Genomic DNA, 22,685 nt, shown 5'->3' with positions numbered 1-22,685 from the left:
ATCACTAATCTTTATTTTGTTACACAGTGTTTAATTATGTTATTGGCAAATTTATGAATTTAGAGTTTTTCTACACAAGGGACAAAAATACGAACCCTACAGTATTATCATTGTTTTGTTACACATACGATGGATACATGTAATGCTTTACACTCAGGGTTAATTATTATTATACCACTTAGTTTTGTAACGCCTTGTATAATAATGATAAATTAAAACATAACATGCGCAACTACCGAATTCTACGACCTTTTAATTAAGAAGCATGAAACAAAGAAGTTTGTATGATATGAATTGGAAAAGGGACTGCCAAATAGTACTTGGCTTGAACGCCAAAGAAAATGGCGCGGAAAACTTGCCGGCGCACGGCATCAATAACAGAGTTTCGGCTCAACTCGGCTCCTGTCGGGTCCTCGCTTGTGATGCTGTAATTTAGTGTTGCCATGTTTATGGGACTTCCCGTAATATCATCAGAATCAATTAATTTGCTGTCAAAAATGTTTCATACTTTAAAGCGCATAAGTACTAGCTAATAGCCGAGATTTATGAGGGCTCGCGTCGTCACACATATTTACTGACTGATGATAACACATCTACATTTAATTATTACTATGTTAAAGCACAAATCAATAGGCATGATAGTTTTTCCGTCACAAAATGTTCAGGTTATGGGATATACTAGGACTCGCTTCGCTCGCCCTGATTAAGCATATTCTGATGATTTGATAATTAATGAAATATGATATTTTTACATGTTACTTACAAGCGTGGTCAAAGCCGTACTTTCAGGATAGCCATGACTATATACTATATTATAGTTTATAGTTATAGTAGTCATGAGTTTTCGGGGATCAGAATTAATTATTATGAATAAATAAATACCATAGCTGTACCTATTGTACTATCAGAGAAGTCGATTCCTATGCAAATCGGGGACCTAAGTAGTTTGGTTGCGTTACGTCAAACCCAGCTGACAGATCACAATTAACATTGAATTGACATATTCGACCAAATAACGTTGATCTGTCAATTGCATAGGAAGCAACTTCCTCGATGGTACATAATAACAATTACTTTGGCGTCCCCTGTAAGGATCCTGGGTCTTCCACATTCAAAACGCGCCTGGAGTAGGAAGGTAATTAAATCCATACTTCAATACTAATATTATAAATGCGAAAGTGTGTCTGTCTGTCTGTTACCTCTTTACGCCTAAGCGGTTGCATGAAATCTGGTATGGAGATACTTTGAGTCCCGGGAAAGGACATAGGATACCTTTTATTCCGAAAAAATGTACGGTTTCACGCGATAAATGAATTTTGGCGCATCGGAGTTGCGGCTGTCACCTAGTAATTAATAAAAAGGTTTCGTAACCACACAATACTTTTCTTAATTTTATTTTAAAGTGAGTCATGTTTTTCTCTATTGAAAAGGAAATATCCTACTCATAAAATAACATAAACTCGTAAGACAGTAGCCATAATCAGCTTACGAATCAAAAACCTAAACAAGCAAGATACTATTATAGCCATTAAGAGCTGTATAAATCCGGTTACAATAAGGACATTATGTCATGTTACATGTGGGGAGATAAAAATGTCGCGCTGGTATCACCAGTCGAGTTTACTCCGTGTTTGTACGCGGTTGTGCTACCAGCGACTGGCGGCGCAGTTCAAATCCGCTGTGTTATCGCGCTCTGTGTTTACCTTGTGATTATAGTGATAAAGTGTACCGGTGTGTTGCATTACAAGCAGGTAACATATTATTAGAGGTATAAAATGTATTAGACGGACTTAATAAAGAGAAAACATTAGATTCGCTAAATTAGGTGCGATTTTCATCTGATTTTGTGCGGGTCCCAAGAGAAGTATGTCCCTCGGGCTACTAATTGATGTCAAAGGGATTTCGTATTTGGATACAGCTGTCGATCCTGGTGACACAGGGAATCGTCGAGAAATGTGTTTAAATTAAAAGCGAAAGACTGATAAGCGAAAGATAAAGGTGAAATAATCCATGTTATTTATTTACAGGTGTGTGTTTGTGAACAAAAATGGCAGAAATAAAGGATTCGCCGGCAAACCTCCAAAACAAAGAGGATAAACATAACACAGGTTAGTTTGGTTAATTTTAATTCGTATGCGTATGTAAAAACTTTCCTAGTACATGGACTAGTAGAGGGAGGGCGAACGCTTGTTGATAATAATAATTATTATGATCATATTATGGAAGTATCCTGTGCTATCAGAGGATTATGTGTAGAAGATTCTAGCATATTCTAGTATTGAAGCTTCTTGCATTTTCTAAAAGGACCCATATCTACATTAGCTAGGATTTCAGAAACTATAGCCTTCAAAAATAATTTTAGTTTATTAAGGCTGCAGTTTTAGGAGCAGTCTGTCTAGATTTTTCGGTACTTGGTACTCCTACTCGTGTAAGTTGTAAATCAACTTACCTTTATACTAACCAGGAGAACCAGTCTGCACGAGGAAACTATGGATACTTATTCATTCAAATTGAAATAATATAATAAACCGGTTCTTACCCTCAAAATGTAATCAATCAAATCATTGGGTAGCTGAGTTTTTTTTGGCATATCGAGTTTTTAAACCGTAAACTTTAACATAGATAATAATTTGAGTTTTATTTTCGACTTTAAGGTGTAAAAAAGTATTCAACCCCTAAGACCCGAATACAAAACATGGTCCTTCGAGCATAGAACAGACGTTATAACAGATTTTAATAGCAATATCACCACATCGGACATAATATTCTATACGCTAATATCTGAAAAAAAAGTGATGTACGTTGGTTGTTTGCAAAGAATAATATTATGCTTTGAAACTGGACAACTGGCTTCTAGACTAAAACGGTTGATGGCTTAGGTTATAGGTACGATGCCTTTAGGCTCAGGCCTCAGATAATAGAATAGACTAGAGAAATATATATTATCGCGGGAAAAATTACTAAAAGGATTCTATTTTGCATGTGCGGTCGCGGAAAACACCTTATAAATAATACACAATGTAAACCCAGGTAAAAGTGCTACATCTTTTTGTTTTATTTCTAAGTCGATGCACACGTCATTAGGGTTCCTTCAATACCCTTCGAAGCAGCGAGGGCCTGTTACGTCTGTTTAAGTGTTCTCGTACGTGACTTCTTATGAGTTTCACCGCCAGGAGATTGTGGACATTCTCATGGGTATAAAGACCTGCCACCAGCTAAGGAAGTTTTATATACGGTATAGATATCCGGCAGACGTTGTTTTGCCATAAACGTTGTGGGAATATACTTGAAAATACTTGAAATTAATGTAAAATCCTCCGAGCGTGGAGTTGAGTTGACGTAATTAAAACTTCTTTCAGAATTTCCAACTTTTACGAACTTCTATAGCGCGATTGAGGAATTAGGTAGGATATTGTGCGCTATTTAGTCCAATACAACGTTGTTTCAGATATAAAAATAGATCATATTGGTACTTATGATTGTATTGATCATTTTAGATAGTAAACAATAACTGGATCAGCACAAAAATTTTCAACAAAAACGATCCAGTCATTTTGTCTCCATAACGGTCGTAGTTTGGCAGCAAACCACGAAACTATTATATAGTCAGGTTTTTCGACAATTGCTAGGCTCTGTATTTTATACGTATCATATCAAACATTTTGCTGATTTTAGACAACATTTAGTAAAAAAACTTATCACCAGATTGTGGTAGGCAACATTTTTACAGTCGTACATTTATTACCAATGTTTATTATTCAAGGTTAGCTCTATTATTTCAGAGTGTGGCAAACAAGAGCCGAGTTAAAGATAGCTACGAAAAATTTAATTCTATAAGGTCATTTTGATTGTCACGTAGCAAAATCATATTATATTATGCTAAAACACCATTAAAATCGTTCAATTATCTCTAGTCAAATTTGGCTTTATGGCCAAACAACACAAATCCTCAATGACATTATTTCATGCTACGAATAATAAACACTGAAGACTGAAGTTACCCTTAAAACTAAGTTACCCTAACTTAGTAAAAAAATCGGCCAAGTGCGAGTTGGACTCGCGCACGAAGGTTTCTGTTATCTTTACTATTATAGAGAAAAATAACCAAAAAAATTATGTTTTTTGTATGGGAGCCCCCCTTTTTGATTAAGTTTATTTTAATTTTACCTATCAATTATTAAAGAACAAATACCTACAACTGAGTATTTTGTTAACATTTCAAGTGCCTATCTGTTGTCATTATTGATATTATTGAGCAAAAAATAACAAACAAATCACGTTTGTTGTATGGGAGCCCCCTTTAAATATTTAATTAATTTTGTTTTTAGTACTTATTTGTTGTTATAGCGGAAACAGATATAGGTATACAAACTGTGAAAATTTCAGAAGTCTAGTCAATAGCGATTCTTGAGATACAGCCTGAAGACAGACAGACGGACAGACAATGAAATCTTAGTAATAGGGTCCCGTTTTTATCCTTTAGGTACGGAACGGAACCCTAAAAAGGTTCTCGAAATGTAAACCTATGAAACTATAAAAGAGTACTCGTATCTGACTCAAGAATGGTTTCACGAAATGTAAACCAAGGTTAGGTTAGGTTAGTTTCGTTACGTTTTTTACTACTCGTAGTTACTGGAGACATATTTCAGCGATCAAATGTATGAGAATTACAACGGTTCTATAATAGATTATATTTCGATGATCTCATATTATATCTAACAAGTAGCTTTACCGCCAAAGCAGCAATTAATTAAGTCTTCCAAAAATAATTGGATGTTTCTTAAAATCTGACGTCATATTCGCTAACAACAAAAATTACCTTGATTATTGACTCACAGCTTGCTCTAAGACGATTACGTAATTATATCGGCGATCAACAAATGGCAAATAATTGCACGTATGCAAGCAATTGTTTATCTCAATTTTCCCTTTTTAGGCGCGCCGATTGCAATCAATTGAGTCCCACACAGGTTAAGATTTTAGTTAGCTTGTTTTATACTTAAATGGCTATTTTTATATTTAACTTATAAGAGGCAATTAATAGTGGATTTTTTTAAACAAAAATGTATGCACTGAATAAATATACCATTTTTGCGTTTATAAGAAGTATTAATAGAGACAAAAAAGGTTTCCAGGTAAGGTTATCAATTATTATCATAAAGTGCAATGCCACACTGAGATCATTATTATGTACTCGTAAGTGCGTCTAAATCCGGTTTTTGAGGTCTAGACTAGATTCTAGAACATGTTTTGCAGCCGCGATACGTTTTATTTACTAGTGTATTCATACATATATTATTATAAATGCAAAAGTGTGTCTGTCTGTCTATCTGTCCGTCTGTGTCTGTCTGTTACTTCTTTTCGCCCAAACAGCTGAACCGATTTTGATGAAATTAGGTATAGGGATACTTTGAGACCCGTGAAAGGACATAGGATACTTTTTATCCCGGAAAAATGTACGGTTCCGCCGCGGTAAACGGATATTGGCGCAACGAAGTTGCGGGAGTCAACTAGTATTTTATATGATCGTTATTAAGTTTTTTAGTGTTTGCAACTCCGTTTGCAATTTTTTATCAAAGTTTTATTTGTGTCTGTTTATGAAAATATTTGAAGGAATTTTAAGTTAAGATTAATTTGATCACTACAGATTGTATCCCGTATGGTCTAGTGGCTAGGATACCTGGCTTTCACCCAGGAGGCTCGGGTTCGATTCCCGGTACGGGAATTTTTTGACTTGCTATACGGTTTAAAAACAAAACAGTTATTATGAAGATTTTTCAGACACCTAAACGTCGACACCTAAAATTTGGGAAACGTGATTTCTAGCAAAATGTCGTCACAGACGAAATACAGCTTTCAGATATTGTTTGCAATATCTGCAATATTTACCTACTGTACAAAATTCAATATATCAAATTTTTCATAAAAAAGTAACAAGAATTTACATAATATAGCTTCTCTGTGACCGAGTTTCGCTGAACCAAGGGCCCTCAGTTCCCTCTCGAAAGGGATTGAGAGCGTGTAGAATAATAGACGCAGTTTTCCCTACTAGGTAATTTACAGGCATTCAGTCTTAATGCACTACTTAAAATATATATTTAAAATATATAGGTGAATGCACTTTTTAGCCCTTGTGCCAGTTTGTGAGGAAGTTTATACGTGGGAGAGCCATGCTTCGGCACGAATGGGCCGGCTCGACCGGAGAAATACCACGTTCTCACAGAAAACCGGCGTGAAACAGCGCTTACGCTGAGTTTCGCCGAGTGAGTGAGTTTACCGGAGGCCCAATCCCCAACCCTATTCCCTTCCCTACCCTCCCCTATTCCCTTCCCTTCCCATCCCTACCCTCCGCTATTACCCTATTCCCACTTAAAAGGCCGGCAACGCACTTGCAGCTCTTCTGATGCTGCGAGTGTCCATGGGCGACGGAAGTTGCTTTCCATCAGGTGACCCGTTTGCTCGCTTGCCCCCTTATTTCATAAAAAAAAGTTAATCCTGGATTAAACATTATGTTAAAGTTGAAGTTGTTTTAAAAATGTGTAAGTAATATTGACCCTTCACAAGAATCTATCATTTGTCATACCTCAGAAGAGAGTCCTGACACAACAGAGGCCCTGTCTTTTAAGCAAGTGCAGGAGGCCATCATGAGACTAAAAAACAACAAATCTCCTGGAATCGATGGCATACCTGGAGAGATATGGAAATATAGTGGAGGGGTGGTACAGTCGAAGTTATATGAACTGCTTGTTAAGATATGGGAGAAAGAACGTCAGCCCTTGGAATGGAATACAGGCATCATTTGTCCAATCCATAAGAAAGGCTGCAAAAAGAAGTGCACGAACTACCGGGGGATTACTCTGGTTCCAACCGCTTACAAGATCTTGTCTTATGTGCTTCTTAAAAGGCTGGAACCTTACGCGGAAAAAATCCTTAGTGATTATCAGTGTGGATTCCGCCGAAACGGAAGTACAATTGACCAAATCTTCTTACTGAAGCAGGTGATGGAAAAGAGATGGGAGTACGCCCAAGGGGCCCACTCATTGTTTGTGGACTTCACCAAAGCCTATGATAGTATTGACAGAAATGCCCTGTATTCCATTTTGAGATATTTCAATATCCCGGACAAAATAGTCACGATGATTAGAGTTGCGACATCGGAGTGTAGCCTGCGCGTAAAGGTTGGAGGTGAGCTGACGGACGACTTCGCAGTCGCAACTGATCTAAAACAGGGGGATGCCTTGTCACCTATGCTCTTTAATCTGGTGCTAGAATATGTTCTGAGAAAGGTTTTAAACCTAGAACTTGGCGTGGAGCTGGATGGAAGGCATAAAGTGATAGGGTATGCAGACGACTTAGCCCTGTTAGGTGAAACTCGTGGAGAAGTCATAGAGGCCATCACAACTTTGGAGACTGAAGCGAAAAAGGTAGGGCTCAGGATCAGCCACGATAAAACGAAATATCTCCACATGAGACGCTACAAAAACACGCGTACACCTTGCGAAGACCTACATGTTGGAGATACAACGTATAAAGGTGTACACAAATTTAAGTACCTCGGGTGTACTGTGGTCTGTGACTGATACCAACAGTGGAGAGGACGAAATTGACATTCGCGTTAAAAATGCCCTGAGATGCAGCGCAGCTCTTCACAAGGTGCTCGTGTCCAAGCTTCTCAGCAAAAATACAAAAATCCGAATCTATAATACGATTATTCGGCCTATACTAATGTATGGCTGTGAGGCTTGGACGCTGACACAAAAGGAGGAGAACAAACTTCTAGTCGCTGAAAGGAAAGTCCTCAGAAAAATCCTGGGCCCAGGCAAAACAAATGACGGCTGTTGGCAAATGCGGAAGAATGCCGAAATTGAAGAACCCAACCCAATATAATCGGAGAAACAAAGGCTCACCGACTCCGTTGGCTGGGCCACGTAGGAAGAATGGGAAAGGATCGCGGGGTAAAAAGAGCGTATAAGGGCCGTCCAACAGGCCGTCGTCCTGTTGGACGCCCCAGGTATCGCTGGAGAGATGCTGTTGAGGCTGACCTGCGTGACCTTCAAGTCAGTAACTGGCAGGAGGTAGCGCAGGACAGGGCTCAATGGCGGAAGCTCATTTCGGAGGCCAAGATCCACTTTGGGTTGCTGAGCCAGCGGAGTTAGTTAGTTAGTTAGTTATATTGGGTAAAAGTATTACGGTTGATTAAATTATTTTTTCACCTACAGCCCTATTTATTTAATTAGGTACTTTCTCTCCCCTGAGGGTTAAAAAAACACTCAACTCATCAATACCTAGTATTTTGTCAAGTAGATCTAGGTGGGATATAATTAGATTGCCACCTACAAGAGATCTATTTGCGCTCGAGCACGATCAACGGTGCTATTGCTAAATCTAATGGGAACAAAGTGTCCCAAATATTTAATAGGTTTCACAAAAAAAAAAACACCGAAAAATAATAGTCAACAACCAAACAAACAAGATGATTAATTTTAAAAGAGTTGGTGATAATTAAGGACAATAACATCAGTTTATGTCGAACGACAAACGAGAGTTATTTTGAAAAGCTATCTAGCTAGTACCTGACCCGGCAAATGTTGTTTTTCGGAAAAAAGGAAAAGTTTAGCAATACCGCGCAACGTACTATGAGATGTGTAACTTATAGCCTTGGAGTTCGGAAGGAATCTAACGGTACACGAAAGTTATGGTTGGAAAAAAACACTTCAAAATTTTTATAAATTTCAGTAAAGTTAGCGCATTGCGAGTAAACTTTTAGAAATCCAAAGAGCCAAAGCGGCAATGACATTCTTAATCAATGTTTATTTTTATGTTGAGTAGATTTTAAAAATAAACACATGTGTTGGCACGAGAAAAAAAAATGGTTTTGAAACGGACGCTTGTGGTTCTAAAAAATAATTAATAATGCTGTGTAGTAGAGTTCATGATCTATTTTAACATTCTTAAATATTTTTTCGTAAGAGTTCAGTAACACTTTTACTCAAAAAATAGGGACTTGGCAAGTGTTTTCAGAATATTTATGCCAGGAAAAGTTAATTACTGGTAATTCATTGCGTTTAGGTTCTTACCTAATTAATACAAAACTAGGTTAGTCTAAAACCATTCTAGAAATATTTAAACAACGATATCTTTACAACCTGATAAAGAATTTGTAAATGCATTTCAGATACACACTTTCATGACACTGGTAGATTAGATAAGATTCTTCTCCTTCATGTTATATCGGAATTATTGACTTTTCTTTATTTATTTTCATTATGTTCTTAGATCAGCTGTAACTGCAGCACTCAGAGATGAATCTTAATATTTAACTGTTATTTAATGAAGATAATGACATAGCTCCATAGATTATCAGTCAAACTCTTCATTAAATTGAAGTTAAATTATCATTAAATGTTTTAATCATTAAATAACTGCGACAGTAAATACCGAAGTAAATGTATAGACTAGTTATATAGTTATAGGTAACAACTAGACTTTTAGTTAGCTATTTCCTCGAATAACAAAAAGTTAAAGTAATTCCCGAATAATCACTGCATAGAACTATAAGATGAAACACATATTATTTAGACAATAAATAAAACATAAATAACTGTGTATTAAAACAGACTAACAATTTACTAGCAAGGATAAACCAAGTAATTAGCATACCTAATTGGTAACAAAAGGTATCAGCCGCGACAAAGTGGTAGTGGTAGGGTGGTATAGTGGTGGTATAGTGGTGGTGAGGTGACGACAACCACTTTCTCAGAGCCGGTACCAGCCGCCGACCAGCGCGTACTAATTATACTATCTTCATTAGTATTCATTGCTGTATCGATATGGATGTAAATACCCTCGTGGTGTACATTCTGTCTATTGTTAAACAAAGAACGTTGGTCTTTTTGAAAATGGTTGAAGAGTATCGTCGGTTGAAAGGTAGCTATGATTTTTTTTGTTTATTTTTATTGTTGAAAGAGCATAATATTGACTATTGCCTTTTTAGTACCTACACAAGTCTACTCTCTACATACCTCTTAATATTATTCTGCTATCGTTATAAAAGTGCATGTTGTGAGGATATGGTTCGATTGGTAGTCAAAATTTTGATAAAATTTGGCATGATAGAGTAGATAATTAAACACTCTATGTCTTTGAATGCAGAACACATAATATCTGTTGTTATAGAGTCTGCTTAATTCTTCAAGCTCCATAGGAACACCGGTGATCGCGACAACAATAGAATACAATAGCATTTCCTGGAAACTGTGATCGAAGTACTAAGCCTATTTGGCCTTGGAGATAAACATACAAAAACAACAAAATAAAATAGCGTTATAAATCAATTTAATTATCTCGAATATGAAACCTATTCAAAGTGGATAAAATGCGTAAGCATTTGCGAATTAACCGTTTCTCACGACATCCTCTGTTACTCTTACAATAACATTGCATTACACAATAAATACATGTGCAAAGACTTATGCTCACCCATTAAGATAGCTGTGCAAAAAATTGTAGCAAAGTTTTGCTATGCATGAATGCGCTGAAGCATTCTATTATAGTAAAAACATAATTGATCGTGAATAGCGGACAATGACTCGTCATTATGAAAAAAATATGTAATTAACGATATTGACTTCTACAGAATGAATAGGAGGCTCTCTAGTGAGGTTGCGTAAATAATTCCGATAGCTAAGGGAAAACGAATCAAAAATGGGATTTGATCCGCATTGCCAAGTGTTATGGGGCTTGCTATACCTTAAACTAGTTTAAATGATTATAGAATGCAACTTCACAATGTACATAATATAATATTAATGTCGATATTTTTCCGCATTCAATTGCCAAATAGTCGTACTTTGGGAAGTATCTAAAAGTCTAACTATTTACAACTAAGTAGTTTCAAATAAACACGCTGAAAGGCCAAACTCAAAGACTTATGTTATAAGTTTACTTAAATGAAGATTTTGACAGAAAATTATCGAATTTGTGTTATAATCTTCATTAAATAAAAGTTAACTAATCGTTAAACCTCATTGAATGCGGCTGTATCTTTGGTCATATACAGTGCAGATAACAGTATTAATTAAAGTCACTTGTTCTCGTTAAGTGATAATATACGGTGTCTTTGCCCTCATGTTCCTGGAGTTGATGTCCCATTGTCTCCACTTGTGCTGACTGAGAAAAGTGAACACTAATTCTCACAATTAAATATTTATTGAGCACTTTGATTTATTGTCAACATTCAAATTCAAAGCCTTCAAAGTATATTTGAGAAAAATTATTTTGTAAATGAATGAGACTACCTACATCAATCTGTGAATATAATTTTAAGAATAATCGAAGCCGTAATCTTTCGAAATTATGGACACCAGAAATATTGAAAATTATCTGTGGGATAAAAATAATATTTAAGTAATCACACGTAACAAATACTAGCCAGTAAAAATTTAATAGAAGAAACCATAACTACCTTAATCACCAAGAGCAACTTTTATAAGCCTTAAGTAGAGAATGATTTCACAACATCTGGTAAAAAGGGCCGCGGTTGCTTTTTATGGCAGTCAATTTCCCAACAAAAGTGTACTACGAAATAGCAAACAAGGATGTAGTGATAAATATGTAGGTCGAAACGAGTAGCGAGATCAGGAATGTGGATTATGTCATAGGTAACCTATGTAGGCTATCTAGGTTTGTCTAAGATCGAATTAGAGATAGTGTATTAGATGTTACCTGGGTATAGAGCTCTAAAATTCGATACACGTGCTTCTGATCAAAATCTTAATCTGTTTCTTTGACTTCAATAAATGTTTCAGGTATTCGCTGTTATTATTAACTAACGACCGCATATAGTTGAAATTAGGAAGTTATCATATAGTTGAAAGCGTGTTAGAATAAAGGCAGCCCACGGTCGTTAATGTTTGACCTAGTAGGGACGAACACATCTCCTGCCGGTGACCTGCACAAGAGCACGTCACACATCAATCTTATTTAAAAAATGTTTATGAAAATTGTGATGAATGGATTTAGTCGTTATATTAAAAAAATATTATGCAAGAGCTGCGGTAACGGTACTGATAAATAGAAATATACAAAACTGAGGATTTTGCACGAAAACAACAATCTTCCAATAAGAAAAAATTACGAACCTACATTAAATATCAAAATGAGCTTAAGCAACAACGAATTGAAGGTCATTCCTCTGACGACAACAAAAGTCTCCTAATAAAACCAATCCACCCAACCTATATTATAGCACACAGAAGTTATCTAAGCATCTAATTCCAAAGAAATTATAAGAAACTCAGGTTAAGTTTTGCGCATCATATTTAAAAAAATGAGCAACTTTAAAAGCATTTTGTCCTTTCATCATCCTCTATTAAAAGTACTATGAAACGATGCCATAAAATGTCAGCTAGAACAATATTTCCTCGTTTGCTACCGCGCTGGCATCCTGTGCTATTAAAATTTTAAGAGCAGCTCTATCCAGGCCCATTAACGAAGTTGAGTGACACTCGTAGGTGGCTCTCGTCCGCCAATTTTACAATCGCGACAGATTGTCGAATTGCTGATAGTAGCTAGAATCAACGAAGAATAATTGCTGATGCCACGCTTAGGAAGATATCAGGAGACCCAACTGCATGATCAGGGTATTTGTCAAGTTACATTCGATTATTTCGACAGGGAGGTTTTTTTGACAGAACGCGAAGTGACGTATGCATGTTTTATTTCTAAGTTCGTTGACCAAAGTATAGAAAACTTGACTAAGTATCATATACTCTATAGTCTAAATGATTTCGTAATTCGACGAAATTGCTGAAGGCCTGTGTTAATCAGATCTCGCAATAGAATGATCGCTGATGTCACGCTCTTTCTGAGCTTAAAGAAACCGTCTAGAAAAGTAATGCATACTACCTACATACTAGCAAGACTCTACAACCTAGTTGATTCCAGACATTACTGGCGGTTAAAGCCAATTTTTATCACGAGGCCAAAAGTCAGATGCAATAATAATTGGTGTAGAACTCTACCATGTAGAGCGTAGGCCCGGTAAGGGGTAATACATTCTATGATTAGTTCTTCACTGCTTAAGGTAACATAGCATGCTTGAACAGTCTTATTACTTTTATATTTAAACTCATTGAGAGATAGTTTTATATGTGTGGCAAAAAATGGCGTCAATCCAAGCGTAGCGAAATAATTAGTGTAATTATATGCCTCATTGGTTTAACACTATTTACATACGCTGTATTGCAATATGTAATAGCACATAAGGCACCTTTCATCAAACACTTAAGAGAAAAATAAGTTAAAAGTTTTAACTTTCAATTTAACCTTAAATAATTAAGCACCTCTATTTGTTAACTTATTACATAATACATTTGCACCCGATTTCGCCCACCTAAATTACTACCGCCACTATTTCGAAATAAAAAATGACCCATGTTTTAAATCTAGATTCTTAACAACTAGATTATAGAGGCTAATTTCAAAGACTAGGTCTTCGGTTAAAAGTAATTTAGCTTTCGATTTCATAATATTTTTTGATACAAAATTGTAAGCGTATGCTATCTGCAATCTATTTTTCACGGCTTTTATTATGCATCATTTAATTAATTAGGGTACAAAAAAGTTTACACACAAATCACAATAATATTTTATGTTAGAAAGCAAAAAAAATAATTGCAAAAACATTTTGAACTCATTTCAGTCATCACAACTTCTGACTTATTACTAAATATAGGACCATTGTTACACAGATCATTAATCAGGTATTGTTAAGATCTTGGACCCCACCCACGTCGTGGATTTCGGTCGGAGGCCCATTAAGAGGATTCCACACCGCCATTTTTCCCATACAAACGCTGTCCCCTGTTTCCTCCCTGGATAATGCTAGTAGAGTTATAATTTTTTTCCTGAATATCTACGGCCACTAATACAATGTCCCTATGTTTTCCTTTTTTTCATAATTTAATTATTAAATAAGATATGAACGTTCAAAAACCCAAAAAAATGGCCAGATTTTCCACTGTGTTCAAACGTCCAGAAAACAGATTTGGATAGATTATACAAAAAAAGCAAAACATAGGAACACAGCTCAAGCCTTTTTTAATCTTTAATGAAAAAAGTACTTAAATCGGTTAAGTTTTGGAGAAGGAATCAGGGGACAACGAATCGTTGATTTTCTGGATTTTCTGCAGTTGTCTCTATCGCGTTCTGCGGTATAGGCTTGAGGTAAGGGAGACAGCTATAGATATTACACGTACTTTTTTTTCATTTCTCTAGCTGCTGTGGTATCCTCTTAAGGATTTGAGAAAGAAGACACAAAATTGCAAAATAATATTTTTTAAAACATAGTTTTTTTTCTTCTATTGCGTTACCTAAAATAAATAGTACCTACTTTAGTAGGTACTATTTATATGTAGAGCTTTGATCTACTGACTAAGTAGTCATTTATGGTATGGATTTTTTAAATTATATTATTTTGGGTGCGTCTAATGTTTTATGAAACATCGTAGTTATGATACGTAAGTACTTAATTTAAATTTTAATTACTATAATTAAAACATAAAATCCTTTTAGCCTAGCCTTGTTAATGAAAACCTTGATTAAGTCATACAAACTGTAGCTATTAATAGTCCAATAAAATGGCCTTATTAAACGTCGGTCGTTTGGTCAATGGAATTGTTAAAAGACAGACATGTCTGTCTGTCTATCTGTTTATTAGAATTTATTGGCTTTTGTACATAAAGTGATCAAGCCGTGATTGATACTAGTAATCAAATTGTTTCATTTTGCTACACCAGATATAAGTTGAAGGTTGCAATAATGGTGGCTATTGTGTTTATTATTGTTATCTGACTTCTCTTTATATATCATACTTATTTTATTGCAATAAACTCTATTTGTATAAATAATATTTAACTATCCGAAGATCTTATTAAAATAGAAGAAGTAGAGTTATAATATTTTATAACACTTTTCAGTGGTTATGAATTAATAATATGATTTATGAGGGTTACTTGTTACCTACCAAGTTTTTTATATTATGTAAAACTTTGACCTATAAACTAAATTTCACTTCAACCCTCGAAACCTATTTCCATATAGGGCTCTACAGTCTACAGTAGAGTATGTTTCAAACGTAAAGTTTATTGTTATTTTATTCTCTTCATTAGGTTGTAGTTTACTATTACGAGTCAAACATTAACATAATTAGATATCATTAGACCATGTTTAGAATTTTAACACGGGTTTCACCATAAAAATCGGACACAGCGGTTTTGTAAACGCAACTTTCTTACAATAGTTTTTTTTACGATTTCTTAACTAGAATAACTAAATCTATTGTAGATATTTACTCATATTTGTAAGGTTAAGAGGATACAACAGGGGCTAGAGAAATGAAAAAAAACGTACGTGTAATATCTATAGCTGTCTCCCTTACCTCAAGCCTATACCGCAGAACGCGATAGAGACAACTGCAGAAAATCCAGAAAATCAACGATTCGTTGTCCCCTGATTCCTTCTCCAAAACTTAACCGATTTAAGTACTTTTTTCATTAAAGATTAAAAAAAGGCTTGAGCTGTGTTCCTATGTTTTGCTTTTTTTGTATAATCTAGCCAAATCTGTTTTCTGGACGTTTGAACACAGCGGAAAATCTGGCCATTTTTTTGGGTTTTTGAACGTTCATATCTTATTTAATAATTAAATTATGAAAAAAAAGAAAACATAGGGACATTGTATTAGTGGCCGTAGATATTCAGGAAAAAAATTATAACTCTACTAGCATTATCCAGGGAGGAAACAGGGGACAACGTTTGTATGGAAAAAAGGGCGGTGTGGAATCCTCTTAACGGTATACTCGGCTTCCGCACGAATACAGCAGCATTTTTACCAGAAAAGGTAAAATGCTGATGAAATGGTCTAAATACGTTTTTTCTAGATACACAAGTTAATATTATTTTAACTGTGATTTCTTTGTATGTTTCTGGGGACGCCTTCGTGTTTGTCTCATAATAAAAAAAAAAACAAATAAATTTATTGCTATTATAGCGTGACTTTCTCAATTAGCTGTGTATTTTTAAACTGTTTTCATTAAAGTTTGTCATCGCTTACTAAACTGTAGCAAATCATTTAGCTAGACTGTAAATTGTAATAATAATATATAATGATAGCTGGTCATGTTTTGTGGTGCTGCTGGCCATATATTAATAGACCTAGACTCATTATACCTACCCAGCCCATTACTTAATTATGTTAAATGTGATATGTTATTTTAGATAACTATTTCATTTTTTTATATTTATGTCAGCTTGTCAGTTTAAGAGGATACCACAGCAGCTAGAGAAATGAAAAAAAAGTACGTGTAATATCTATAGCTGTCTCCCTTACCTCAAGCCTATACCGCAGAACGCGATAGAGACAACTGCAGAAAATCCAGAAAATCAACGATTCGTTGTCCCCTGATTCCTTCTCCAAAACTTAACCGATTTAAGTACTTTTTTCATTAAAGATTAAAAAAAGGCTTGAGCTGTGTTCCTATGTTTTGCTTTTTTTGTATAATCTATCCAAATCTGTTTTCTGGACGTTTGAACACAGTGGAAAATCTGGCCATTTTTTTGGGTTTTTGAACGTTCATATCTTATTTAATAATTAAATTATGAAAAAAAGGAAAACATAGGGACATTGTATTAGTGGCCGTAGATATTCAGGAAAAAAATTATAACTCTACTAGCATTATCCAGGGAGGAAACAGGGGACAGCGTTTGTATGGGAAAAATGGCGGTGTGGAATCCTCTTAACAGCATAATTATAACAATTATAGCTAGGTTTATCGAAATAACATTAATAATCTTTTTAAGCAGAAATAGTTCATTTACATCAATGCTGGATAAAATTAATTATATTATTGAATTATTATTGAATAAAATAATGTAAGACGATCTCTGTGGCTCAGTTGGTGGGCTGTTGGTAGCTTAAGCCGGGGGTTGCGGGTTTCTAATCCCACCGACGGAAGAAAAAGTTTTCAAAGTTCCTCGGTCATGGATGTGTATTAAATATATGTATCACATAATAAAATCTTAAATATATGTATAGTATGAAAGTATTAAATATATTTGCACTGTCTGGTACCCGTAACACATTACACAAGTCCTTCAGGTAGTTAGCACGGGGCCAGACTGGCGTGGTGTGAAGCATCCATAGATATTAAATTTATTATAGATATTATTTCTTTCAATTTTAAGCGTGTGTGACCTCTGTGGCTCAGTGGTGAGCGTGTTGGTAGCTCAAGCCGGGGGTCGCGGTTATCTTCATTTAAATTAAGGGGCTTTTCGCCGAAAAATAATAACAAAATGCTAAATTAGTCGTTTTCAACCTATATTTTTTTCCATTACCTTCCACTTATTTTGCATTCTCGATATTTCTCCAATTATATAGAATTCGCATCCAAAACTTGCTAGCCAAAAATAAAAGCTAAGGGGATAGATGCATTTAATTTAAAATGCATCCAGATTAAATAAAATTACAAATTACCCCCAAAGCCTCTAGGGCTAGGCCTAAAGGGCCTTCAGCGCCCACAAGGGAGAGTTATCGCCCACTTTGGGAAAGGCTGCTCTACAGTCGTAATCGCAATCAGCGGTTAACGTGAAAAGGCCGTATTAGAGTTACAGATTCAGAACATTAATTTGAATCTCAAAGCCGGTGACACAGTCTATGTTTTAGCACATGCATAAGCACATGTATACATGCACACAACATACGGCGTTACACAATCAAAGCGTGTGAGGGCGCATACAAATTGTTTTAACATTGATAGACGCTCTGTGAGAGTTCTACGTACCTATAACATAGTATAGGTACTGTTAGATATTACTATGTCTATGCTAACTGTTGCTTGCACCTACTGCACTTGTATTTTTAACCGACTCAAAAAAAGAAGGTTATCAATTCGACGCGTATGTATGTAATATTTCCAGAACTGTCTTTACGTATTTGTTAATCTATATCAGCGTCTGAACAAATGTGCCAAATTTCAAAAGTGTAGATAATAGATATGTAAGTATGTGTGTATGGGTGTATGTAAGTTTTTATGTTTGTGTTCGCATATCTCTGGAACAACCATTCCGATTTCAGTAATTATTTTTTTGTTGTACTAGGTATTATTCAACTTGTGGAATAGTGCAAGTTTCATCAAAATCGGTTCAGTAGTTTTGGAGACAGGTAGTTTTAAATCTCATTTATATTATATACGTGGGAGAGCATGCTTCGGCACGAATGGGCCGGCTCGACCAGAGAAAAACCACGTTCTCACAGAAGACCGGCGTGAAACAGCGCTTGCGCTGTGTTTCGCCGAGTTAGTGAGTTTACCGGAGGCCCAATCGCCTACCCTATTCCCTTCCCTACCCTCTCCTATTACCCTATTCCCTCTTAAAAGGCCGGCAACGCACTTGCAGCTCTTCTGATGCTGCGAGTGTCCATGGGCGACGGAAGTTGCTTTCCATTAGGTGACCCGTTTGCCCCCTTATTTAAAAAAAAAAAAAATTACGTACAATTTTGAAGTCGGGTTTATCTTTTTACTAGCGACCCGCCCCGGCATCGCACGGGTATAAAATATATAGCCACTGAAATAATGATTAAAATCTATAGCCTATGATCCTTCACGTGGTCTACTTCTTATCTGTGCCAAATAACATTAAAATTGCTCAAGTAGTTCGCGAGATAAGATATTTCAAATAATTTCTTCCGTTTTTTCCCACATTCTCCTTCCCATATTAGTCTTAGCTTGATAAAATATAGCCTATAGCCTTCCTCAATAAATGGGCTATCTAACACTGAAAGAATTTTTCAAATCGGACCAGTAGTTACTGAGATTAGCGCGTTCAAGTTAGCCCTTTCAAATAATTTCCCCCGTTTTTTTTTCCACATTTTCCTCTATTTCTTTGCTCCTATTAGGTTTAGCGTGATAAAATATAGCCTATAGCCTTCCTCGATAAATGAGCTTTCTAACACTGAAAGAATCATCAAAATCCGTTGCGTAGTTTTAAAGATTAAAGGGAACAAAGGGACATGAGGGAAAAAAAGCGACTTTGTTTTATAATATGTATAGAAAATACAGTATGTTGTACGAAGATCTACATGGATTTCTTGGTGCAAATTATTTTTGGGTGTCAAAGGACAAAGTATTCTGAATTTTAAATGATGAGCTGCAATAACTATTCATAGTTACTTATTTGTAAAAAATCTCGTTCGCTATGTGGAAAAACTTGTTCCAATTATTATCTATTTGGTATAAACATACAAATAACATTATTACTTGGATACCATGACATAATCAGAATTGTATACCCTGCTCAATATTAACATATTTTGTCGTATCTAAGTTATACATCATTATTATTGCATAAAAGATATCAAATCATTATTAACATTATCATATCATATTCATTAGATCATCGTTATATATATATATCACTTTCTTTTCATTTTCCAATTCTAGGTCATTCTGGAATATTTGCGTTAGAAAATTTTCAGCGCAAAGGGTGTTCACCCTTCTCATCGATCCTAAAGTACATAAAAGGGTCAGTGAATATCATCTCACCCGCTAATGCTAACCGAAATTATTTATTTAAGCGCCCAGCTCCTCTCACAACACAAAGAGTATCAAGCTCGAGATTATTTTGAATACATAAATCGTGACTGAGATTTAAAACTCATAATAAGGTACTAATAATTAACTTTTCCCTCTAACGTTGTTGCTACTTGCTATACTACCGCCTGTCTTCGTCTTTTAAGCCACTTCTCCTAAGTATCAGACTAAGACAAAACATTATATAACTATATAATGTTTTGTCTTTTACATTCAGTATTGTATTTTACATCCATGCTAATATATTAAATGCAAAGGTGTGTGTCTGTCTGCCAGTTACCCCTTTACGCCCAAACCGCTGAACCGATTTAGCTGAAACTCGGTATGGACATACTTTGATAATCCCGCTCTCGGGGAAGGACATAGGATACTTTTTATCCCGGAAAAATGTGCGGTTCCCGCGCGATAAACAAATTTGGCGCAACGGAGTTGCCGCCGGGGAACTAGTTGGTGAACTATACAGCTGTACTAAGCGAAACATGGCGGTAGCGGTCATTGACTTCCTGTCAAAAACTTGTCATTTTCTATACAAAGCCGCGATTGACAACATCTGACACTTCACTGTCAATCGCGGTTTATATAGAAAATGCCAAGTTTTGACAGGGAGTCAATGACCGCTACCGCCATGCTTCGCCGAGTACAGTATAGTTACATTAAAGACAGAAATGAGATTCACACAGTGTGAATCTCATTTCAAAAAGCTTTTATTAGTTTTCTTTTTAACTCGTTAAAATTCACTCACTAAAATGAATATCCAGAGATATTGGAGGTAAAAATAACAAAGTTTTGTAATATTATCACTTGTAGGAAGTTGTTAAAGTTTTAAGACTGTCAAAATGATACTTTATGATAATATAATATCTTCTTCACGTTCAAGAAGAGCTGGGTGACACGTTAAAGTTGTATGTTGTATCTTCTTTAGTTTCTTACTCCATAGCGATATCCGAGTATTTATTTATATTCATATTTTTATTACTTTGTTTGTATAATAACTACTAGATGACGCCCGTTACTCCGTTGTGCCAAAATTATTCGTTAGTCTTGCGGGAACCGTACATCCGCGATGAAATTTTCCTTTGTCCTTTCCCGGGCCTCCAAGTATCTTCATACCCAGCAAAATTGGTTCAACGGTTCGGGCATGAAGAGGTAAAAGACAGACAGACAGATACGCTCCAAATTAAATCGATTATTATAAGTACATAATATATATTTTTTAAACTTTTCATTACGTTTAAGGTATACCAGATACCTATAAACTACAAATGAAGTTTGATGCCACTTCTCACGATTTTGACCATAGCAGTGAGTTCTAATGATTTGTAAATGGATAAGGTGTGTCATGGTGTGTTTTGGTTGTGTATCAAGTCAGCTTCGTTTAGGTAATTCTATTGGTGACGCAACCGCAGGTCACACTAGTTGTTGCAACATTGAAGGTCAAAACAAGGCAAAAGGATGTCTTCTAAATATTATATAAAGTGGTACAAGTTATTTGGAATGTAACTTTAAGTATTTGTTGACCTTGTTTTAAAAGTGAAGCGAAAATACTGTATTTTAATTATTCCAGATTGTGAATTCGCTCCAAAGATTACTGTAAGCTTAAAACGTAGAACAAAAGTGGGTGGTAGGGGGACAGTTAAAACCAGTTCGCACCCCCTTACATTACCACCCCTCGGCTTAACGTTACATGCTAAAGAACAAAGCAGTTTTTATGGGTCTCGCCTTTATGTCTCTCCAAGTTAAAGTATTTTGGTTACCAATTTTTCAACTCCCAAAAGTAGTAGGTATTCTACTTCCAAACATACCTAATTTTTTCAGAATGTTTAATGAAACACTTTATTATTAAGTATGTTGATCATAATTCTAAAACTATTAACAGGCAATAATGATTAATCTTAAAAAAATACGATTTTTAAATATTTGTTTTCAGAAATATTTTCTAGACTCTTGTCCAGACCTTTTCGATTAGACTTTCAAATATTAAAAGAAATACAAAAATTATACGCGCCACCTGTCGGCGACCACTTGAAGTTTGTGTTTAGCAGTGCAGCAACACAACTACCAGTCTCTGTTATAGATGGCAGCATTCGACAACTGTTTTCGAACGTAACCAGTAGAGGGCGCCGCCGCCTGATCTTGTTTTACAAATCACAAGTCTTGCGATGTAAGCAACTGGTCACAGATGGCGCTAGTGACTATAATATTTCATAATGTTTGGTTTCGCCGAAAGTTCTTTATTTACTGTCTTTGACTATAACAATAATAGAGCTAACTTTGGAGATCTATCTTTCTAGAATTACATACACAATTTGTTTCGTTTATACAATAACTATTTTTGAGCCTACATAGACATTACTTTTATAATTAAAATAAATTAATTATTGAAGCTTAAAAAGTCAATATCGCAGCTGAACTATTTTGCAAAAAAAATTCGAAAAACTTTCTACGCACCCGTGTTCGTAGGCGCTGTAGCATCCGCTACGCGCGTAGAGCCCACGTAGCTCCGTGCTACGTCGGGGTGAAATTCAAAAATCATAACATTCTTTTGTACTTATTAAACTAATAATTCTAATTGTTTTAAATTTAGTATATAAATTATATAACCTAGATTCGGCTGTATAATTTTTTGAAGCTTGCTCTTTAGGGCTCCGTAGCCTAATGGCAAAAAAACGGAACCCTTATTTAATTTACATATAGTTTTATTACTTATATAATATTAAAAAAAATACTTATTTTATTGTGTTATGACGAAAGCTTGAATTTATTTGAACAATAATTCTCGTAGTCTCAAATTGCCATGAATATCCCACCAAACTACCAAAATAATAAGTTTACAATTGACGTGAAAATGTCGTTTCAAATGAAGTAATCATGGTAACTGTTCGCTATGATTGTACGTGTAAATAGGCAATAACGCCATACACCCATATCTGCGAATGACATGCACATCATGCAAGGTCTCCAATCAGGGCCGGATTAACTTAGAACAGCTTTGGGGACCCCTAGTTCCAACCTCTATTACGGTCAGCGACTAACAGCAACTTA

General features: G+C 35.5%; 1 non-coding gene across 1 annotated transcript; it reads left to right on the top strand.

Annotated features, from left to right (window-relative positions):
- Positions 1-5,653: 5,653 nt before the first annotated feature.
- Trnae-uuc lies at positions 5,654-5,725 on the top strand. The gene has a single exon. It is a non-coding gene; the product is annotated as a tRNA-Glu (tRNA).
- The last annotated feature ends 16,960 nt before the right edge of the window (positions 5,726-22,685 follow it).

This window comes from Aricia agestis, chromosome 3, assembly GCF_905147365.1.
Source record: "Aricia agestis chromosome 3, ilAriAges1.1, whole genome shotgun sequence".
In the NCBI taxonomy this organism is placed as follows: domain Eukaryota; kingdom Metazoa; phylum Arthropoda; class Insecta; order Lepidoptera; family Lycaenidae; genus Aricia; species Aricia agestis.
This window is presented reverse-complemented; position numbering and strand designations above follow the sequence as displayed.